General features: G+C 42.8%; 2 non-coding genes across 2 annotated transcripts; one reads left to right on the top strand and one right to left on the bottom strand.

The window, feature by feature from the left end:
* Window positions 1-7890: 7890 nt before the first annotated feature.
* Window positions 7891-7963, bottom strand: Trnaa-agc (transfer RNA alanine (anticodon AGC)). The gene has a single exon. It is a non-coding gene; the product is annotated as a tRNA-Ala (tRNA).
* A 165-nt stretch (window positions 7964-8128) lies between these two features.
* On the top strand, window positions 8129-8201 carry Trnaa-agc (transfer RNA alanine (anticodon AGC)). The gene has a single exon. It is a non-coding gene; the product is annotated as a tRNA-Ala (tRNA).
* The last annotated feature ends 13285 nt before the right edge of the window (window positions 8202-21486 follow it).

Below are 21486 nucleotides of genomic sequence, written 5' to 3'. Positions count from 1 at the left end.
TCCCAAGTAAAGTACACTATGGGAGGATAGTTCTGTTTATAGGAAAAGCTAATCAATAGAGTTACCCTTTTTACAGGATTTGGCCGTGTGTTGTGTCTAATGGATATATAAATCAGACTATTCACTTCTTTTCCTAAGATCTTACCCAGCGGTTAGAGAGAAACGCAATGTTGTTGTTGTTGTGGTCTTCAGTCCTGAGACTGGTTTGATGCAGCTCTCCATGCTACTCTATCCTGTGCAAGCTTCTTCATCTCCCAGTACCTACTGCAACCTACATCCTTCTGAATATGCTTAGTGTACGCATCTCTTGGTCTCCCCCTACGATTTTTACCCTCCACGCTGCCCTCCAATACTAAATTGGTGATCCCTTGATGCCTCAGAACATGTCCTACCAACCGATCCCTTCTTCTGGTCAAGTTGTGCCACAAACTCCTCTTCTCCCCAATCCTATTCAGTACCTCCTCATTAGTTATGTGATCTACCCATCTAATCTTCAGCATTCTTCTGTAGCACCACATTTCGAAAGCTTCTATTCTCTTCTTGTCCAAACTATTTATCGTCCATGTTTCACTTCCATACATGGCTACACTCCATACAAATACTTTCAGAAAAGACTTCCTGACACTTAAATCTATACTCGATGTTAACAAATTTCTCTTCTTCAGAAACGCTTTCCTTGCCATTGCCAGTCTACATTTTATATCCTCTCTACTTCGACCATCATCAGTTATCTTACTCCCTAAATAGCAAAACTCCTTTACTACTTTAAGTGTCTCATTTCCTAATCTAATTCCCTCAGCATCAGCCGATTTAATTTGACTACATTCCATTATCCCGTTTTGCTTTTGTTGATGTTCATCTTATATCCTCCTTTCAAGACACTGTCCATTCCGTTCAACTGCTCTTCCAAGTCCTTTGCTGTCTCTGACAGAATTACAATGTCATCGGCGAACCTCAAAGTTTTTATTTCTTCTCCATGGATTTTAATACCTACTCCGAATTTTTCTTTTGTTTCCTTTACTGCTTGCTCAATATACAGATTGAATAACATCGGGGAGAGGCTACAACCCTGTCTTACTCCCTTCCCAACCACTGCTTCCCTTTCATGCCCCTCGACTCTTATAACCGCCATCTGGTTTCTGTACAAATTGTAAATAGCCTTTCGCTCCCTGTATTTTACCCCTGCCACCTTTAGAATTTGAAAGAGAGTATTCCAGTCAACATTGTCAAAAGCTTTCTCTAAGTCTACAAATGCTAGAAACGTAGGTTTGCCTTTCCTTAATCTTTCTTCTAAGATAAGTCGTAAGGTCAGTATTGCCTCACGTGTTCCAGTATTTCTACGGAATCCAAACTGATCTTCCCCGAGGTCGGCTTCTACTAGTTTTTCCATTCGTCTGTAAAGAATTCGTGTTAGTATTTTGCAGCTGTGGCTTATTAAACTGATTGTCCGGTAATTCTCACATCTGTCAACACCTGCTTTCTTTGGAATTGGAATTATTATATTCTTCTTGAAGTCTGAGGGTATTTCGCCTGTTTCATACATCTTGCTTACCAGATGGTAGAGTTTCGTCAGGGCTGGCTCTCCCAAAGCCGTCAGTAGTTCCAATGGAATGTTGTCTACTCCGGGGGCCTTGTTTCGACTCAGGTCTTTCAGTGCTCTGTCAAATTCTTCACGCAGTATCGTATCTCCCATTTCATCTTCATCTACATCCTCTTCCATTTCCATAATATTGTCCTCAAGTACATGGCCCTTGTATAGACCCTCTATATACTCCTTCCACCTTTCTGCTTTCCCTTCTTTGCTTAGAACTGGGTTTCCATCTGAGCTCTTGATGTTCATACAAGTGGTTCTCTTATCTCCAAAGGTCTCTTTAATTTTCCTGTAGGCAGTATCTATCTTACCCCTAGTGAGATAAGCCTCTACATCCTTACATTTGTCCTCTAGCCATCCCTGCTTAGCCATTTTGCACTTCCTGTCGATCTCATTTTTGAGACGTTTGTATTCCTTTTTGCCTGCTTCATTTACTGCATTTTTATATTTTCTCCTTTTATCAATTAAATTCAATATTTCTTCTGTTACCCAAGGATTTCTACTAGCCCTCGTCTTTTTACCTACTTGATCCTCTGCTGCCTTCACTACTTCATCCCTCAAAGCTACCCATTCTTCTTCTACTGTATTTCTTTCCCCCATTCCCGTCAATTGTTCCCTTATGCTCTCCCTGAAACTCTGTACAACCTCTGGTTCTTTCAGTTTATCCAGGTCCCATCTCCTTAAATTCCCACCTTTTTGCAGTTTCTTCAGTTTTAATCTACAGGTCGTAACCAATAGATTGTGGTCAGAGTCCACATCTGCCCCTGGAAATGTCTTACAATTTAAAACCTGGTTCCTAAATCTCTGTCTTACCATTATATAATCTATCTGATACCTTTTAGTATCTCCAGGGTTCTTCCATGTATACAACCTTCTATCATGATTCTTAAACCAAGTATTAGCTATGATTAAGTTGTGCTCTGTGCAAAATTCTACCAGGCGGCTTCCTCTTTCATTTCTTAGCCCCAATCCATATTCACCTACTACGTTTCCTTCTCTCCCTTTCCCTACACTCGAATTCCAGTCACCCATGACTATTAAATTTTCGTCTCCCTTCACTATCTGAATAATTTCTTTTATTTCATCATACATTTCTTCAATTTCTTCGTCATCTGCAGAGCTAGTTGGCATATAAACTTGTACTACTGTAGTAGGTGTGGGCTTCGTATCTATCTTGGCCACAATAATGCGTTCACTAAGCTGTTTGTAGTAGCTTACCCGCGTTCCTATTTTCCTATTCATTATTAAACCTACTCCTGCATTACCCCTATTTGACTTTGTGTTTATAACCCTGTAATCACCTGACCAGAAGTCTTGTTCCTCCTGCCACCGAACTTCACTAATTCCCACTATATCTAACTTTAACCTATCCATTTCCCTTTTCAAATTTTCTAACCTACCTGCCCGATTAAGGGACCTGACATTCCACGCTCCGATCCGTAGAACGCCAGTTTTCTTTCTCCTGATAACGACATCCTCTTGAGTAGTCCCCGCCCGGAGATCCGAATGGGGGACTATTTTACCTCCGGAATATTTTACCCAAGAGGATGCCATCATCATTTAATCATACAGTAAAGCTGCATGCCCTCGGGAAAAATTACGGCCGTAGTTGCCCCTTGCTTTCAGCCGTTCGCAGTACCAGCACAGCAAGGCCGTTTTGGTTATTGTTACAAGGCCAGATCAGTCAATCATCCAGACTGTTGCCCTTGCAACTACTGAAAAGGCTGCTGCCCCTCTTCAGGAACCACACGTTTGTCTGGCCTCTCAACAGATACCCCTCCGTTGTGGTTGTACCTACGGTACGGCTATCTGTATCGCTGAGGCACGCAAGCCTCCCCACCAACGGCAAGGTCCATGGTTCATGGGGGGGAGAAACGCAATATGAATCATATTATACTGAAGCTAGGACAACTCAGTTCCAAGTTCATTTAGTGGTTTAAAACATGTACTAATGGTCGCCAGCCTATCCAGGCAATGAAACAGTGAACTATTGGAAAAGCGGAAGTATGAATTTTGCCTAGTTTCTTGCTACTGTTTAATTTGGTTCTCCAGAGAAATATTACTTCACTTAAACAATGGTGGACTACGCCCTTATACATCACGCTTTTCAAAGAGGAAAAGCCCAGTAAATACACTCCTGGAAATGGAAAAAAGAACACATTGACACCGGTGTGTCAGACCCACCATATTTGCTCCGGACACTGCGAGAGGGCTGTAAAAGCAATGATCACACGCACGGCACAGCGGACACACCAGGAACCGCGGTGTTGGCCGTCGAATGGTGCTAGCTGCGCAGCATTTGTGCACCGCCGCCGTCAGTGTCAGCCAGTTTGCCGTGGCATACGGAGCTCCATCGCAGTCTTTAACACTGATAGCATGCCGCGACAGCGTGGACGTGAACCGTATGTGCAGTTGACGGACTTTGAGCGAGGGCGTATAGTGGGCATGCGGGAGGCCGGGTGGACGTACCGCCGAATTGCTCAACACGTGGGGCGTGAGGTCTCCACAGTACATCGATGTTGTCGCCAGTGGTCGGCGGAAGGTGCACGTGCCCGTCGACCTGGGACCGGACCGCAGCGACGCACGGATGCACGCCAAGACCGTAGGATCCTACGCAGTGCCGTAGGGGACCGCACCGCCACTTCCCAGCAAATTAGGGACACTGTTGCTCCTGGAGTATCGGCGAGGACCATTCGCAACCGTCTCCATGAAGCTGGGCTACGGTCCCGCACACCGTTAGGCCGTCTTCCGCTCACGCCCCAACATCGTGCAGCCCGCCTCCAGTGGTGTCGCGACAGGCGTGAATGGAGGGACGAATGGAGACGTGTCGTCTTCAGCGATGAGAGTCGCTTCTGCCTTGGTGCCAATGATGGTCGTATGCGTGTTTGGCGCCGTGCAGGTGAGCGCCACAATCAGGACTGCATACGACCGAGGCACACAGGGCCAACACCCGGCATCATGGTGTGGGGAGCGATCTCCTACACTGGCCGTACACCACTGGTGATCGTCGAGGGGACACTGAATAGTGCACGGTACATCCAAACCGTCATCGAACCCATCGTTCTACCATTCCTAGACCGGCAAGGGAACTTGCTGTTCCAACAGGACAATGCACGTCCGCATGTATCCCGTGCCACCCAACGTGCTCTAGAAGGTGTAAGTCAACTACCCTGGCCAGCAAGATCTCCGGATCTGTCCCCCATTGAGCATGTTTGGGACTGGATGAAGCGTCGTCTCACGCGGTCTGCACGTCCAGCAGGAACGCTGGTCCAACTGAGGCGCCAGGTGGAAATAGCATGGCAAGCCGTTCCACAGGACAACATCCAGCATCTATACGATCGTCTCCATGGGAGAATAGCAGCCTGCATTGCTGCGAAAGGTGGATATACACTGTACTAGTGCCGACATTGTGCATGCTCTGTTGCCTGTGTCTATGTGCCTGTGGTTCTGTCAGTGTGATCATGTGATGTATCTGACCCCAGGAATGTGTCAATAAAGTTTCCCCTTCCTGGGACAATGAATTCACGGTGTTCTTATTTCAATTTCCAGGAGTGTAACTTCAAGGAAGCTAAAAAAAATTTGGCGAGGGGGGACCTTTAGAAAAGCACTTTCCATAATCAGCAAACTTAAATACTAAAATACTTCGACACTAAAGCACACACTTTTTATACTTAACCTTTCACTGCAAGAAAACCTCTTTCTTACTGGAATTTTCTTTCAAAATCTATTACTCTTTGAACTAATTCTGTGTAGTCATTTAACAGATTCTAGTAACTTGGCTTCACTCTGAATTTTACTTGACCAAACTTTTACTATAACACTTTGCAGTAGTGAAGAAACCTTTTTTATTATTTACACAAAAACAATTTAAATGGTGCCTCTTAATATTAACTTGGCATTCATAAGTCTATAAGACAGGATACTCGGATTAATCAAATACCAGGAAGGAACCCTACGAGTATATAGGTGTATGATTAGGATGAAATAAGAGGGTGAACCAGTATCTTTAAAGTTCAAGAATGATTATTAAAACACAGTTTAAATTAATGGTTCACACTGTACAAAAGTAAAAGAATACAAAAAAATCTTATCTGTTGGCTGTATGCTTGGGTGTGGCGAACAATTATGACAGCTATACTACTTACAGTACGGCCTGCAAGTATCTTGATGTATGGGCTCAATTTCTCTTCTTGGCGTCGTTCAATTTTACATGCAGTAGCCGAATAACTCGCAGCTATGCCGTAAGCCATTTGCAGTCTTCATCCGAGGCACTTTTTTGCAAATCTGCAGGCAAAGCTTTTCGTGCTCCACAAGAGGTTTGCGTCAATCACTGGTGCATACAGACTGTGTGACTTATTCCCGCACTTGCTCTAAGTAGCGCGCCAGTTCACCCTTGCCACCTTTTCCACTCCACAGAGCCACTTTCGTTTCAAACAAAAGCACACTAGCTTTTACATAACACCTATTTCTTACATTTTTCCTAAGCGTGACCATTTCTTAAGATGTCAAATTTACATCAATATGAACAATTTATACACAAAATGTCATTTGAAAATTATTTAACATAATAAACAATTTATATAGTATTTTACATACATAACTCAGATGTGAAAATTACCGAACTATCAGTTTAATAAGTCATGGCTGCAAAATACTAACGCGAATTCTTTACAGACGAATGGAAAAACTGGTAGAAGCGGACCTCGGGGAAGATCAGTTTGGATTCCGTAGAAATGTTGGAACACGTGAGGCAATACTAACCTTACGACTTATCTTAGAAGAAAGATTAAGAAAAGGCAAACCTACGTTTCTAGCATTTGTAGACTTAGAAAGCTTTTGACAATGTTAACTGGAATACTCTCTTTCAAATTCTAAAGGTGGCAGGGGTAAAATACAGGGAGCGAAAGGCTATTTACAATTTGTACAGAAACCAGGTGGCAGTTATGAGTCGAGGGGCATGAAAGGGAAGCAGTGGTTGGGAAAGGAGTGAGACAGGGTTGTAGCCTCTCCCCGATGTTATTCAATCTGTATATTGAGCAAGCAGTAAAGGAAACAAAAGAAAAATTTGGAGTAGGTATTAAAATTCATGGAGAAGAAGTAAAAACTTTGAGGTTCGCCGATGACATTGTAATTCTGTCAGAGACAGCAAAGGATTTGGAGGAGCAGTTGAACGGAATGGACAGTGTCTTGAAAGGAGGATATAAGATGAACATCAACAAAAGCAAAACGAGGATAATGGAATGTAGTCAAATTAAATCGGGTGATGCTGAGGGAATTAAATTAGGAAATGAGACACTTAAAGTAGTAAAGGAGTTTTGCTATTTAGGGAGTAAAATAACTGATGATGGTCGAAGTAGAGAGGATATAAAATGTAGACTGGCAATGGCAAGGAAATCGTTTCTGAAGAAGAGAAATTTGTTAACATCGAGTATAGATTTAAGTGTCAGGAAGTCGTTTCTGAAAGTATTTGTATGGAGTGTAGCCATGTATGGAAGTGAAACATGGACGATATCTAGTTTAGACAAGAAGAGAATAGAAGCTTTCGAAATGTGGTGCTACAGAAGAATGCTGAAGATAAGGTGGGTAGATCACGTAACTAATGAGGAGGCATTGAATAGGATTGGGGAGAAGAGAAGTTTGTGGCACAACTTGTCTAGAAGAAGGGATCGGTTGGTAGGACATGTTTTGAGGCATCAAGGGATCACAAATTTAGCATTGGAGGGCAGCGTGGAGGGTAAAAATCGTAGAGGGAGACCAAGAGACGAATACACTAAGCAGATTCAGAAGGATGTAGGTTGCAGTAGGTACTGGGAGATGAAGAAGCTTGCACAGGATAGAGTAACATGGAGAGCTGCATCAAACCAGTCTCAGGACTGAAGATCACAACAACAACTCACATAAATTGCAAAGAACTTCGAACTCTAGTATAGAACACTTTACATCTACAGAAAATATAATACCAATATGCGAAAATTTTAAAGCAAAAAAATTATAAAAATTTAAATGAACCCTAACCGAATAATGTTATATGCCTCACTAGGTATGGTCCTTTTGCCATTGCCTTCTATCGACCTTTGAACTGATATACTCAGCCAGTTATAGATGGACCTAAAATTTAATGTGCATTCTCAATGGCACTGCAGCTCGGCATTTTTCACTTTAACAAACATTTTCAGAGACGAAACAATTGATAAATGACTGATAAAAGTTTTAAGACCGATCGGGGATCGAACACCACACCTTTGAATCCATAGTGCGGCACTTCACGCCTTAGGCACCGAGTCATACAAAAATGGACCTGGAGGCGCCGGGTATCGATCCCGGTACCTCTCACATGCTAAGCGAGCGCTCTACCATCTGAGCTACGCCCCCAGACGCAAATAAACTGGAGACTTGAATGCTGCAATGGAACAGCAACCGGGGACCCGTGCTTTCTCTGCCCCTCGCAGGAGCTGCCAAACCAGTTTTGGCACCGACCGACCAGCAGTTTTCACCAAATACAAGTACAACGGTAGTTTGCCGGTTGCTATGGCAACTGGGGGCGTAGCTCAGATGGTAGAGCGCTCGCTTAGCATGTGAGAGGTACCGGGATCGATACCCGGCGCCTCCAGAACATTTTAATGTATTATCTCTAACTTTCGCTCATTATGTCACATTTGGAAGAGTTCCTGAATAACTAATTGTTATGACAGCATTTATATAACACTGCCGTAAGCAAGCCAATGTTTTTTGTCACTTGTGTGCTTGTGTTTCACCATGTGTCAACCATTACTTTATTGTCTATAAAAAATATCCAACGTTACCTGCATTATCGTTTATCAGTTTCATGAAGATGGAAGTGTAACTTTGTGTTCTGCCTTACGGCAGGTCTTGTCATTGGGGAAGCCTCGTCAGAGAGGTCCACCGCATGAGCGTCTAGGGAAGTGATTCCAGTGATGGTTTCCCTTTGCCTTCCACTGATAATGATGAAATGATAATGAGGACACCACAACACCTAGTCGGTGAGCAGAGAAAAATCTCCGACCCAGCCGCGAATCGAACCCGGACCCCTTGGCGTGACAGATCGCCGCGTTGACCACTCAGCTATCGGGGCGGACGAAGGAGGTATAGCATGTACTATTATTATACATTTTTATCAGCATCTAGCAAGCGAGATGAGTATGGTTGATACATTGCGTTACAGGTCAGGAAGAGAGTGGGGTGGTTGAGCAAGATTCAAATCCACGCCCAGGCACTCTTGTTGAGGTCTGTCATAGTTTTCCATAATGGTCTGACGTACTGATCAGCAGATGTACAGATAAAAGTTTATTGATGGAGCCGAATTAACTCTCTGTAGTACTGAACTCTCAGTCAAATTGAATATGGTTCGTTAGCAGCTCTTCGGCCAATGAGACACAGTTAAACGTATCACTACTACAAAGTTGATAAAGGTGCTTAATAACTTAACTACTTTCAAAAAGATTCCTCGATCCGACCACTGGGCTGAAAATTTTTGTACCGCTAACAGGTCACACGCTGCGTGAAGGTCACTCCCAGCCGCTGCCGCCGGTAACATTCATCACAATAAATACAAGGACGACAGTTGAAAGTAAATAGGAGAAAAAATCCCAAAGAAACGCCACACGTAGTTTTCACGGAAACAAATTGGAATTTAATTCCTTCAATTAAAACTCCGTCCCTCTCACTAACCACAAATAGCTAATTCTTTTCGTCAGCGGTCGAAATAGCGTCGAAATGACAATGTAATTAACCATAATAAATAAATACGAACAAATATAAATGGAAAGGGAAGATAATGTCAGTTTTATCTATTCTGTACAACTGCTGTTTCAAGTCCTTACCACCTCTGATAGAATTACAATCTGATACCTCAGCGCGGGATTAGCCGAGCGATCTAAGGCGCTGCAGTAATGGTCTGTGCGGCTGGTCCCAGAGGAGGTTCGAGTCCTCCCTCGGGCATGGGTGTGTGTGTTTGTCCTTAGGATAATTTAGGTTACGTAGTGCGTAAGCTTAGGGACTGATGACCTTAGCAGTTAAGTTCCATAAGATTTCACACACATTTGAACATTTTGATCCCTCAGGTTGAAAAACAACGGCATTAGGCGACGTTCCAGTCCGACTCCTCGATTTATTACTGCTCCCCTTTCATGGCTTTAGACTCCTGTAACTGCAGTCTGATTTGTTGTAAATGACCTTTCCCTCCACTATTTTATCACTGCGACGTTCAGAATTTCAAATACGATGTTCCAGTCAACACTGTCAAAGCTTTCCCGTAATCTGGAGATACTTTTCTTTAATCTACGTTCAAAGATAAATTGTAGGGTCAATATTGACTCACGTGCTTCTAATTTATCTCCCACGAGGTCGATTTCTACCAGTCTCCTCACTGTTCTCTAAATAATTGATATTAGTGTTTCGGAACGAGGATTTTTTGTGACGTGTCAAATGAGCTGTTTAGCATATCACTGAGAAGGTACAGATTCTATCCCTAGTGACCAGCAGAGATGGAAAGCTCCCCATAAGGTCATGTGAATTAAAAGAAAACAAGGTCACGCACCGAATAACGGCTTATTAAATGAAAATTAGTGGAAGTGGCCCATTTGAGCTTGAAGGTGTGGGTAGCACATCTCACACAAACATATCGATAATGAGATCCATCAGATTATGAAAGGACACTAATGGTCACTATAACAAAATGGTTTACTGCCGAAAGACAGCAGACATGTTCTATCCTCTGAATAAAAAAAAAAGGACAATTAATAAGTGGACAAGGGATTGCAAATACGCACTATAGCATTGGTGCAGGAGGGCGGGTCCATCAAAGAACGATATAAGCTGTGTCGGAATATGGGCAATGATTGTGGAAAAGGTTAATGAGTTAAAGAAAGGTCACAGAAATGTATGAACAGACACGGTTACTCTCAGACAAGCGTATGGTGAGTGCAACTATCTGGCTGCGAAAATTAAATCAGCAAAACGAAACGTTGATTCAAATTAACTGACTTCGTGCTTGCGTCGTCTCAGCGGGAGCAAACACAGTCCGTGCTTAGCACCCTAAGGGTGTGCAAAAGCTGAGGACGGCTGCAGTGCTCGCTGATGATTCTAAGTTCAGCACGACCTTCACGCTCTGCTGTAAGCTGGAAATATCTCTCTCTGCAGCTCTCAGAGCCAGCGGACAGCCTTAATCCCTGGACCAAGTATCTCCAATGACGCCCCGGTAAGTGTTCTGCTACTCTCCCCTACATAAATTGGCCGGTTCTGTCAGTGTTAGAATCTCGCCAACCAACTGCAACAGGCATTCCGAGTTCCGACCACTGATAATTTAACAAACACTATACTGAACTCCGTCCGAAGAAGAGTCGGAAGACCCAATGGTAGTGACCAACCACCGTGATATCCTCACCTGATACGCTATAGGATGGAGATATGGAGGGTCGTGAGGCAAGCACACCGCTCTCCGGTCCGTTGTTAGTTTCCTTGACCGGCGCCGCTACTTCTCAGTCAAGTAACCCCTCAGTTTGTCCCACAAAGGCTGAGTGCACCCAGCTGCCAACAGTGCTCTGCAGACCGGGCGGTGACCCATCCAAGTGGTAGCCAAGCTCGACAGCGCTTAACTTCGGTGATCGACGGGAACGGGTGTTATCATCGCAGCAACCCCTTTGAGAGTTTAATAAAGGAGCTTAATAAATTTCCTAACCTTGCGAATATTGTTGTGGTTAACTAGTGATGTATACTTCTCCCTCAAAACGGGGGAAAAGGCAGAAAATCTCTCCTACTATGTATTAGATTTCAAGTTACGCCCAATGCAAAGACGTCCACGCACATATGTGTGGGAACTTCCCTCCCTCCCTCTCCCCCCACACTAACGAAATTATTACTAAGCTCACCACAAAAATGAGTCACCCACTTTGCACGCACAGATGAATCGTTAAGCCATTACAGATGGCGCAGCGATCGATTCTCATGAGCAATCATGCAGACACTGCCTTTACATGTGCATTAGTCAGTAGCGATCACTGAGACATTTATGTTTTATTTAAACAGTGCATGTAAACATGGGCAAATATAAAGATGTGACAGAATGGCAAGGGGGGAAATGGTGTTCGTCTGTGTCCATGACCATCAGATGTGTGAAGTTGCTGGATTAGTTGGCGTTTTGCAGTGGACTGTTCAGCATGTGTGGTATAACACACATGGCCACGAAACACGATGTCTGAACAGTGATAGGGAAATACCCTTATAGAGTGACCAGAGACGCGTTTCACGGCCAGTGAATCAAAATCAGTTCCAAACCTGACAGAAATTATAGTGAGAAATGCAATCATTTGCAGTTATTACTGCTGCTTGCAGTTTTCATGCAGCGTTAGAGATCTGACTTGATTTACCGGTTGGATATTCACGTTGGATTAACAAACAGGTTATGTGTCAGGTTTTGGAAGTAGCAGCCACATAATATATTCGCACTTGTAATCACCTGTCTTTCTGCGAATTGTAATTACTATATTCTTCTTTATGTCTGAAAGTGAATACACAACGTGCTAAAATAGATCAGCTTGTCTCTTGATAATCAAAACTGAAGTGCCATAAAATATTTACTTCAGTTTGTTAAGTCTTATGCAGTAACATTACTTATTTCAAGTATCATGTATCAAAGAATAAAGTGGCTACCAGAATTGATTTTAATTATGTTGTTCACAACATCTGTTGGTGTGTTCAAGAAATATAGGATGAACAACCTGATGTACTGAAATCAGTGTTTATGCTGTTTTGAATGCCTGATGGTGACGTTATTTAAACGTCTGCTCGCGGTGAAAGTACGCTGTTAGTAGCAAGAGGATAAAGTGAATGCCATGACGAGCTTCTTATAACCATAGATTTTGCAAAAGTTCAAAATTTAGGTCATAGTGGCATTTATTGTGATGAGATGGCGATGTCTTAGTTATCTAGAAGTTTCTGCACTCCATCTCTCAATCAAAACAGCAAACAGCGCAATCTGAGACATCTGTGGGCTCATCTACTGCCGCAGACAACGCGAAAAAAACTGCGAATTGTCTATGGACTTTTTTTACCAATTTGTGTTCCTTGTGAAATAGGACTTAAGAGGAGGAAGTTCACGAGCAGATACTGTTGCTCTATCTGCAGCACACACATATTTACGGATTGTCCCTTGGCGAATTATTTGATAGCTTTTGCAGTTACGCGCGACAACATTTTTTAGTTTGCGTACAATGTGGCTACATCAACTGCGCTCTACAAAACCAACAGACGCCCTCTTACACGATACTAGAGACACAGACGTTTATTTTAACTGACGACACGGAAATGTCTCGAAAACTACATATCGGATCAAAAAAAAGTTATAATTCCAATTTGTTTGTCTCTGAGGGGAACATCCAACGATACTACACTCGACACGCCACCCTACCCCGTGCGTGGGTGGCGGAGGTAACTTTGAAATCTTCCATGAGAACCCGTGTTTTTTATTGCAGATTACGATTGTACGACAATATCTACAGACGTTTTGTCTGAAGCATTTTGTTCGCTTCGCCACAGATGGCGTTGTGATAGGAGGAACAGAAATGGATACACAATCGTAATATACGATATGCTACTCAATGGTGCTTGAATATCCGATGGCACGTGGGACCCCACCTCCGTGTTAAGAGGGTAGAACGGAACATTATTTCATAACTTCTGATTGGGAACCCCATTCGCAACGTTGTAATCCTCCGACATATCGAACATGGTACTGCTCGAAGCGAACTATGACTTATCATAACATGCAGTACACTGTGAACGGAGCTCACGTGTCATACAGACGTAGACCATATAGCAACTGTAAACATTACAGTACTTGCGCAGTGTTTATTGCCTGTACACCTACCTGTTATTTGGACTACAGATGTACAAGTGGACGATGAATGTTGCAACCACAGAAGAAGAAAAATGAAATGATCCTGATTTACGGAGAATGTACGAAAATGTTGAGGCTACTGTTGCGTTGTATGCCGAGCGTTTTCCAGAGAAAGCTTGCTCTCGTTAGTTCTTTTATGTGGTTGTGAACGTCTTTATGTCTGATAGCAGCGTACAGAGAGGCAAAAGGAAACAGAGTAAACTTGTTACAGGAGGAGCTAATGAAATAACTGTATTAGCACAGTTCACGACAAGCCACGGATAAGCACTCGGCAATTACATCGCGATTTCGTATGTTCGTAGGTAGTATTGTCACAATACTGTATTGTCGGAAGTACGAGGGTAATCTTAAAAGTAAGGTCTCCTATTTTTTTTATAAGTAGATAGACCTGTTTATTTCTACAGTGGTTTACATCAGTTTACAGCTTGAACATTTAGCTATTTTTCGACATAATCACCATTTCTGTCGATGCATTTTCGTAGACGCTGTGAAAGTTTTTGTATGTCCATGTCATACCAGCTATGATCCTCTTCTTTCACCTCGTCGCCGAACTGAATCGCTGGGACTACAATTAACGCTGACAGATACTGTGAGACTCTGAAAAAACTCAAACGGGCAGTTCAGAACCGGGAAAGAGGAATGTTGAGCAAGGGTGTACACATTCCCCATGACAACGCTCGCCCACACATCACTCGGCAAACAGTTGCTCTCCTACAACAGTTTCAGTGGAACATAATCACCCACCCACACTATAGTCCTGACTTCGCGTCCAGTGACCATCACCTGTTCCCTAGGTTGAAAGAACATTTGGCCGGAAAGCGATTCAGCTCCGACGTCGAGGTGAAAGAAGACGTTCATAACTTTCTCAACAGCATGGCGGCGAGCTGGTATGACATGGGCATACAAAAACTGCCACAGCGTCTACAAACATGCATCGACAGAAATTGTGATTATTTCGAAAAATAGCTAAATGTTAAAGCTGTAAACTGGTGTAGACCGTTGTAGAAATAAACAGGTCTATCTACTTATAAAAAAATAGGAGACCCTAGTATCATCCATACCACGCGTCACTGCACCAAGAATTTCATGACGCCAATTTCCATAACCGGGTAGTGTTTTGTTAATGAGCACGTTCTTTGGCGAGGCACTACTTTCCGATGAGTCTACGTTCACAAACCATGGTAGCGTTAACCGGTATAACACTCATTACTGGAATGTAGACAGACCCCACTGGTTGCGGCAAGTCGACCATCAACGTCAACGGTCGGTTAACGTTTGTTGTGGCACCATGGGTAAAAAGCTCATTGGTTCGTATTTTATCGACGGCACGTTGAATGGATGCAAATACCGAACGTTTTTGAACAGAAACTACCGTTACTACTGCAGAATGCTGCCCTGGACGTTCGACAACGGTTGCCAAGCGCATTACGCAGCTGAAGCACGGGAGGTATTATACCGGACACCGGTCGGTGGGTCAGCAGAGGTGACCACTTTAATTGGCCTCTAGATCGTCGGATTTGACATCGCCGGATTTGTTTTTGTGGGGATATTTAACAGTTAAGGTAAATCAGCAAGTGCCAACAGACCGTGAAGGCATGGTCGACCTCATCAGAAACGCCTGTGCTGACATTCCCGCAGCTGTGCTTCTGTCCTGTGTACGGACATTTGAGAAGCTCATCACTAAGTGTACTGAAGTTGCCGGTACTACGTTTGAACGTTTACTCTAATTGGAAGTATAGTAGCGTTCGCCTCGACCCACGGCCGCAGTGGCGCGTCGAGTAGTCCCATGTTCGTTATGTCGGAGGAAAACAACGTTGCGAATGGGGTTTCCAAGTAGAAGTTATGTAATACTGCCCTGGGCTACCCTCGCAGCATGGAGGTGGGGGCACATTTGCCACTGGATATTCAAGGGCCATTGAGTAGCAGGTCGTAAATTACGATTGTGTACCCGCCTCTGTTCCTCCGATTACGGCGCCATTTGTGGCGAAACGAAGAAAATTCTTCAGACGAAATGTATGTAGATTTTGCAGTAGAATCGTAATCTGCAAATTTCAAAGTCCCTCCCCCCCCCCCCCCCGCCATCCACGCACGGAGTTGGGTGGGGTGGGGCGTCGAGTGTGTGGTGTCACTGCATGCGCCCCCCGCCCCCGCCCCCTCCCGGGACAAACAGACTGGAGTAATTATAACTTTTCTGAATAATATATATTTTGTGTGTTGAAAGCGATTGCTGGGAATGTTCCTTACAAAATATTAAGCCTATTTCCTTGCCCATCCTTGTTCCTTGAGGAGCTAGATCTCAAATAAAACTAGTCTTTTGGGTATTAAACCTGTCTTCCTTCCTTCACTAATTTATCTTTCGCATACGACGTAGACTGCTGAGGCTCAGTGATCTGCTCCTTCGCTTGCGGTTCTAATTGATACTCTACGAATGCTAAACGCGCAGTCCTGCCGTAAGCAATGAACCTGCTCAACCCTCAGCTGTAATGACACAGCATTTACGTAGCTGTATAAGAAATATCATAACAGGTCCGCACCTGAATTTCTCTACAACATAAAAAAAAATTCTTGTGTACACACGAACACACACAGCCATCAGTTCACAAACGTCGATTCTCACTGGTGTTCTGTAAGGAGATGAATGGCGAAACGTTGTGGAAAGACAAAGAATAACTAGAGGCGCCGTGTATCGATTCCGGCAACTCACACCTTCTGAGCGAGTGCTCTACCACCTGAGCTAAGCCCCCAAACAGAAAACGGACGGATATGAGGATCAGTTTGTTGCTGTGGGTTTGCGGGTCAAGGCATGAGCAGTTACCCCGCGTCTCTGGTTCCATCCAGCAGAACCGCCGCTTGTGTGCGTGGCTGCCCGATTTCGGTGGTGCACAGGTTGCGTAAACTTGTAAAATACCCAGGGGCTGTAGTTCAGATGACAGAGCACTCACGCATATTGTAAAGGCAGCTAGACTGGCACCCGATAGAATATCTGACGTCGAGAGAATCGTATCCTATAATCATCTTGCCGATTCTGAAGCTCTTATTTCTGCGTTCAACCGGATTTGCGAAACAGATGTGGTTTTGTAGCTCCACATTCTGAAAAAAAAAATCTGCGTGCATTGAAAAGGATAGCGCATGCTCCAGTTTCTCGATCCATATCTTGAAAGAAATTCAGAACCCAAAAAATGTTGAAACGGAACTGAATAAACTATACAAAGAAACGGTTACATACAAAACATAACGATTATGATGTCCCCTGTTGCCCAGCACCCCCCCCCCCCCTCCACTTCTTTCACTCTTCCCCTCCATCCCTCCCTCATCCCCCCAATTCTTTCTCTCCCCCCTCCATCCCTCCCTCACCCCCCCTCTGTCTCTCCCTCCCCTCCCAGTAATGTCCCCAACACATATTACGATCAAAGATTTAAAATTAGTGTCTCAATCATTGAACAAAAGTTACACGTTATCACAATTGAATAATATTTCTCAGAAAGTGTGGGGTAATGTTCTTGCTTCGTTGGTTTTGTTCATATAACATTTCATTATAGTTCACAATATTCAACTCAACTTATTATATACATTTATTGATAAAAGTTATATGTTTTAGTTTACAATACATGATTGCTATTTCGCCACTTATGTCATTCTCAGGTGCTGAACAGTCAAATTACGATGCCACCCAGGCTTTTATGAAAACTGCCTCGAATATCTCGATGTTTGTATAGTGGCCGGATATTTTAGGCTTATTCTACCGTACCATTTCAACCATTTGAAAATTGCCTTAGTGCCCAAATTACGGTCGTGTACTGAAACGTAAAACGTTGCAGTCAATGCCTTTTTGAATGCTGCAAATGTATTTTTTTAGACTTCCAGACGCGTTTCTCCATTTTCGCGAAGGCATCTTCATTATTTCAAGGTCATGCAGTTTTTTCTTTTGTGGAAAACAGATTGAAAGTCACACTCTTTTGTCCAGAGCCATTGTAATTTCTTAATGTAGCAGGTGGATTGACGTTATGTTATGAAATGACAGTGACTATACAAGGAAGGGTGCGACTTTCAACGGTTTTCCGTATAGGTCTCGGGTTTATTTGTCTAATGGTATAATGCAAGCTTGAAGACCGTAACGTCAAGGCATCGAGTTCCGGTCAGCCAACGGAATTTTTCATTCTGCATTTACGTTACTTTTCACCTCTCAATGATGTGACGATATGCCAGTTAAAATGCAGCGTTAAAACGTAGCTCCCTTTTCCCAGGTAGGAATACTGCGGTAGGTTAAGGGGGGACGTACGCGAAATTGCAATAATTTTAAAAAATAGCTTTACAAGTCCAAAGTTTTAATACAGTGTAACTAAGTTTGGCACAGTTGTTAAGAAACGTTACATGCATCCACACACACGTTTTCATTCTTTTGACGTTTCATATTCTTAATTGCAACCAACTGAAATTTTTTCAATTAGGTGTGTACAAACGTTCCTTTTTTTGAAAAATCCAGCAGAACGAAATTAATGCATTTTTACATGATTTGGTATACCATTATTATAAACACTTCCGTAATATAATTTTCATATATCCTTTTGATGGATTTTTACAGCTCTCCAAATATCTCTGAAAAAAAATGCACCAAATTTTAAGACTTTTCTCTTAGATCAATGCCTTACAGAACTACCGTATTAACTGCAAATTCCATTCACAGAATATTTCACTATAGTATTGACTATTTGTATGTCAAATTTAAGTACTATAATGTCGGTGATTTATGAGGAAAGGGTGCTGTGGGTGAACTAATGCAAAGCATGTTCATACTTCTCGTCATCTTCAAGCAGTCTTTTCTTTGCTTGTCTTCTTTGGTTAAACTGATTTTAAAACTGAGTAGCAATAATGTCAGCTGCAGCAATTGTTCTGTTATCGATTTCCTTCAGTATCGACAGTGTGAAAGCACCTGGATCAAATCTTAGCCTCTGTAGATTTCGTTGCCTGCCAATGTTACTAAAGTGCAGTAATTAGACTTTACTGGGAACAGGTGTGCTGCGGACTGTAGTAGCAGATCTACACACAAATTTCGTATACTTTATTCCTTTGATTACCACTTGTAAACAAACACCATATAACAAAAAATATAAAAATCAGTGGCAGTGATGCTATTTCAAAGCCTTCTTGATGTACTACACAAACATTTCGTGTGTGGTGAGTACATAGAATTCATAGAAAATCCCGCAGGAATGAACAATGTGAGTAAATATAGATCAAGAAAGGGGTGTGGCGCGATGCAAGTTCTACATCTACATCTGCATCTACGTGATTACTCTGCTATTCACAATTAAGTGCCTGGCAGAGGGTTCAATGAACCACCTTCAAGCTGTCTCTCTATCGAACGGCGCCTGGGAAAAACAGGCACTTAAATTTTTCAGTGCGAGCCCTGATTTCTCTTATTTTATCGTGATGAACATTTCTCCCTATGTAGGTGGTTACCAACAGAATGTTTTCGCAATCGGCGGAGAAAACTGGTAATTGAAATTTCATGAGAAGATCCCGTCGCAACGAACAACGCGTTTGTTTTAATGATTGCCACTCTAATTCACGTATCATGTCTGTGACACTATCTCCCCTACTTCGCGATAATACAAAACGAACCGCCCTCCTTTTAACTTTTTCAGTATCATCCGTCAGTCCCACCTGATACGGATCCCACACCGCACAGCAATACTCCAGAATAGGGCGGACAAGTGCAGTGTAAGCAGTCTCTTTAGTAGATCTGTTGCACCTTCTAAGTATTCTGCCAATGAATCGCAGTCTTTGGTTGGCTGTACCAACAACATTATCTGTGTGATCGTTCCAACTTAGATTATTTGTAATTGTAATCCCTAAGTATTTAATTGAATTTACAGCCTGCATATTTGTCTGACTTGTCGCGTAATCGAAAGATAGCGGGTTTCTTTTAGTACTCATGTGAATAAATTCACACTTTTCCTTATTCAGGGTCAATTGCCACTTTTCGCACCACACAGATAGCTTATCTAAATCATTTTGCAATTCATTTTGGTCATCTGATGACTTTACAAGGCGGTAAATGACAGCATCATCTGCAAATAATCTAAGACAGCTACTCAGATTGTCTACTGTGTCGTTAATATAGATCAGGAATAATAGAGGGCCTGTAACACTACCTTGGGGAACGCCGGATATTACTTCTGTTTTACTCGATGACTTTCCGTCTATTACTACGAACTGTGACCTTTCTGGCAGGAAATCACGAATCCAGTCGCACAACTGAGGCGATACTCCGTAGGCACACAGTTTGGTTAGAAGACGCTGTGAGGAACGGTGTCGAAAGCCTTCTGGAAATCTAAAACTATGGAATCAATTTGACATCCCCTTTCGATAGCACTCACTACTTCATGAGTATAAAGAACTAGTTGTGTTCCGCAAGAACGATATTTTCCGAATCCGTGCTGACAATGTCAATAAATCGTTTTTGCCCGTTGTTATTTTTATGACGCTTAGGAGTGAAATTGGAACGTAATATTGCCGCGCGGGATTAGCCGAGCGGTCCAAGGCGCTGCAGTGTTGGGCTGTGCGGCTGGTCCCGGTGGAGGTTCGAGTCCTCCCTCGGGCATGGGTATGTGTGTTTGTACTTAGGATAATTTAGGTTAAGTAGAGTGTACGATTAGGGACTGATGACCTTAGCAGTTAAGTCCCATAAGATTTCACACACATTTGAACATTTTTTTTTTTGAATGTTATATTCTGGAACTGAAATTTCAGTACCATGTAATAAACGAAGAGCCAGTAAAATACTTTTTCACAACTGTGGTCGGTTTCACATACGTCTCCCTGTAAGGACGCGTGAGTCGCCGAAGTGGCGTCCAAGTGCAAGAACTTGCAAGCAGGCGGCTGAACGTCCCCCTTGAGGGACTCCCAGCCAATCATAGCATACCAATTTACTTTCCTTTGCACGCTGGGGAAAAGTGCATGATCGTAAGGTAATGAGTCAGACGTTTTGCGAACACCCACTGAGGATGCCTTGGTGAAAAGGCGAAACGCGTCGGGGTGTATAAACGAAAGCTAATGTGCGGCATGTGAAAGTGTACTTTTTTGTAACTGCTATTCTACAATTATAGTTTATCAGTCTTTGATTCACTACTCTGTGATGTGCAAACGAGTACCACACAGGTTGTAGCTTCATGTTTTACGACGAGACCATTAATTTGTTACGACTTTCCACCTGAATTTTCAGCCATACAGTTTATGAATTTTAGTCCGCTTTAAAACGTAACGTTTTAATGCCGATGATTTGGTTTCGTGGGAGTACCGGTAATAATATCCACTGATTTTGCTTATAGATGTAATAGAAGTTTATATGACGAAATGGCTTTACTGATAATCTCAACTGCCTTTAGGATGGGAGAAAAAAACTAAAATTGCAACCTTTCCTCTCCAACCTCTACCTCATAAAAAAGAACTTCCACTGTTAATTCTGCCTCGATAATTAGTATCGCCGTCTTTCGCGTCTATGAACCGTTTAATACGTCCTTTTTTCTTCTTATCTCTAAATGCAGTTAACAGGGCAGAACGAAATTGCATTTATTGACAGAGTTAATACTTCACCTCGAGGCTGAAATGGAAGGCTTTGTGTGCTGAGCTGGATAATGTGATAAATTTTGAGGGAGGTTACTCTAGAATGAAACCGTACAAACTCTTCTGAAAACTAAGGACTTTTAAGTCATTCCCGTCGTGTAAGTTAACTTTATCAGCTTATATGAGCGTGAACTGTTGCAACTATTCTGGAAATCACGTATTTTCAAATGGTTTCATCAGTGTATCTGCAGTCCTGTGTTCATATTAATGAGTCTCTCGTAGGTGATAGGGAGAACATTTCGATATTTAACATTGAAGAACATAAACATTATTGCTGGATTTATTTTGTTTGTTGCTCGGTTTTCTGCTGAAAAGTCTTTGATCATACGCGAATTGTTATTGCGTGGGACAGTAG

This window comes from Schistocerca nitens, chromosome 1, assembly GCF_023898315.1.
Source record: "Schistocerca nitens isolate TAMUIC-IGC-003100 chromosome 1, iqSchNite1.1, whole genome shotgun sequence".
NCBI classification, from domain to species: domain Eukaryota; kingdom Metazoa; phylum Arthropoda; class Insecta; order Orthoptera; family Acrididae; genus Schistocerca; species Schistocerca nitens.
Note: the sequence above shows the minus strand (reverse complement) of the source record. Positions and strands in the feature narration are given on the sequence as shown.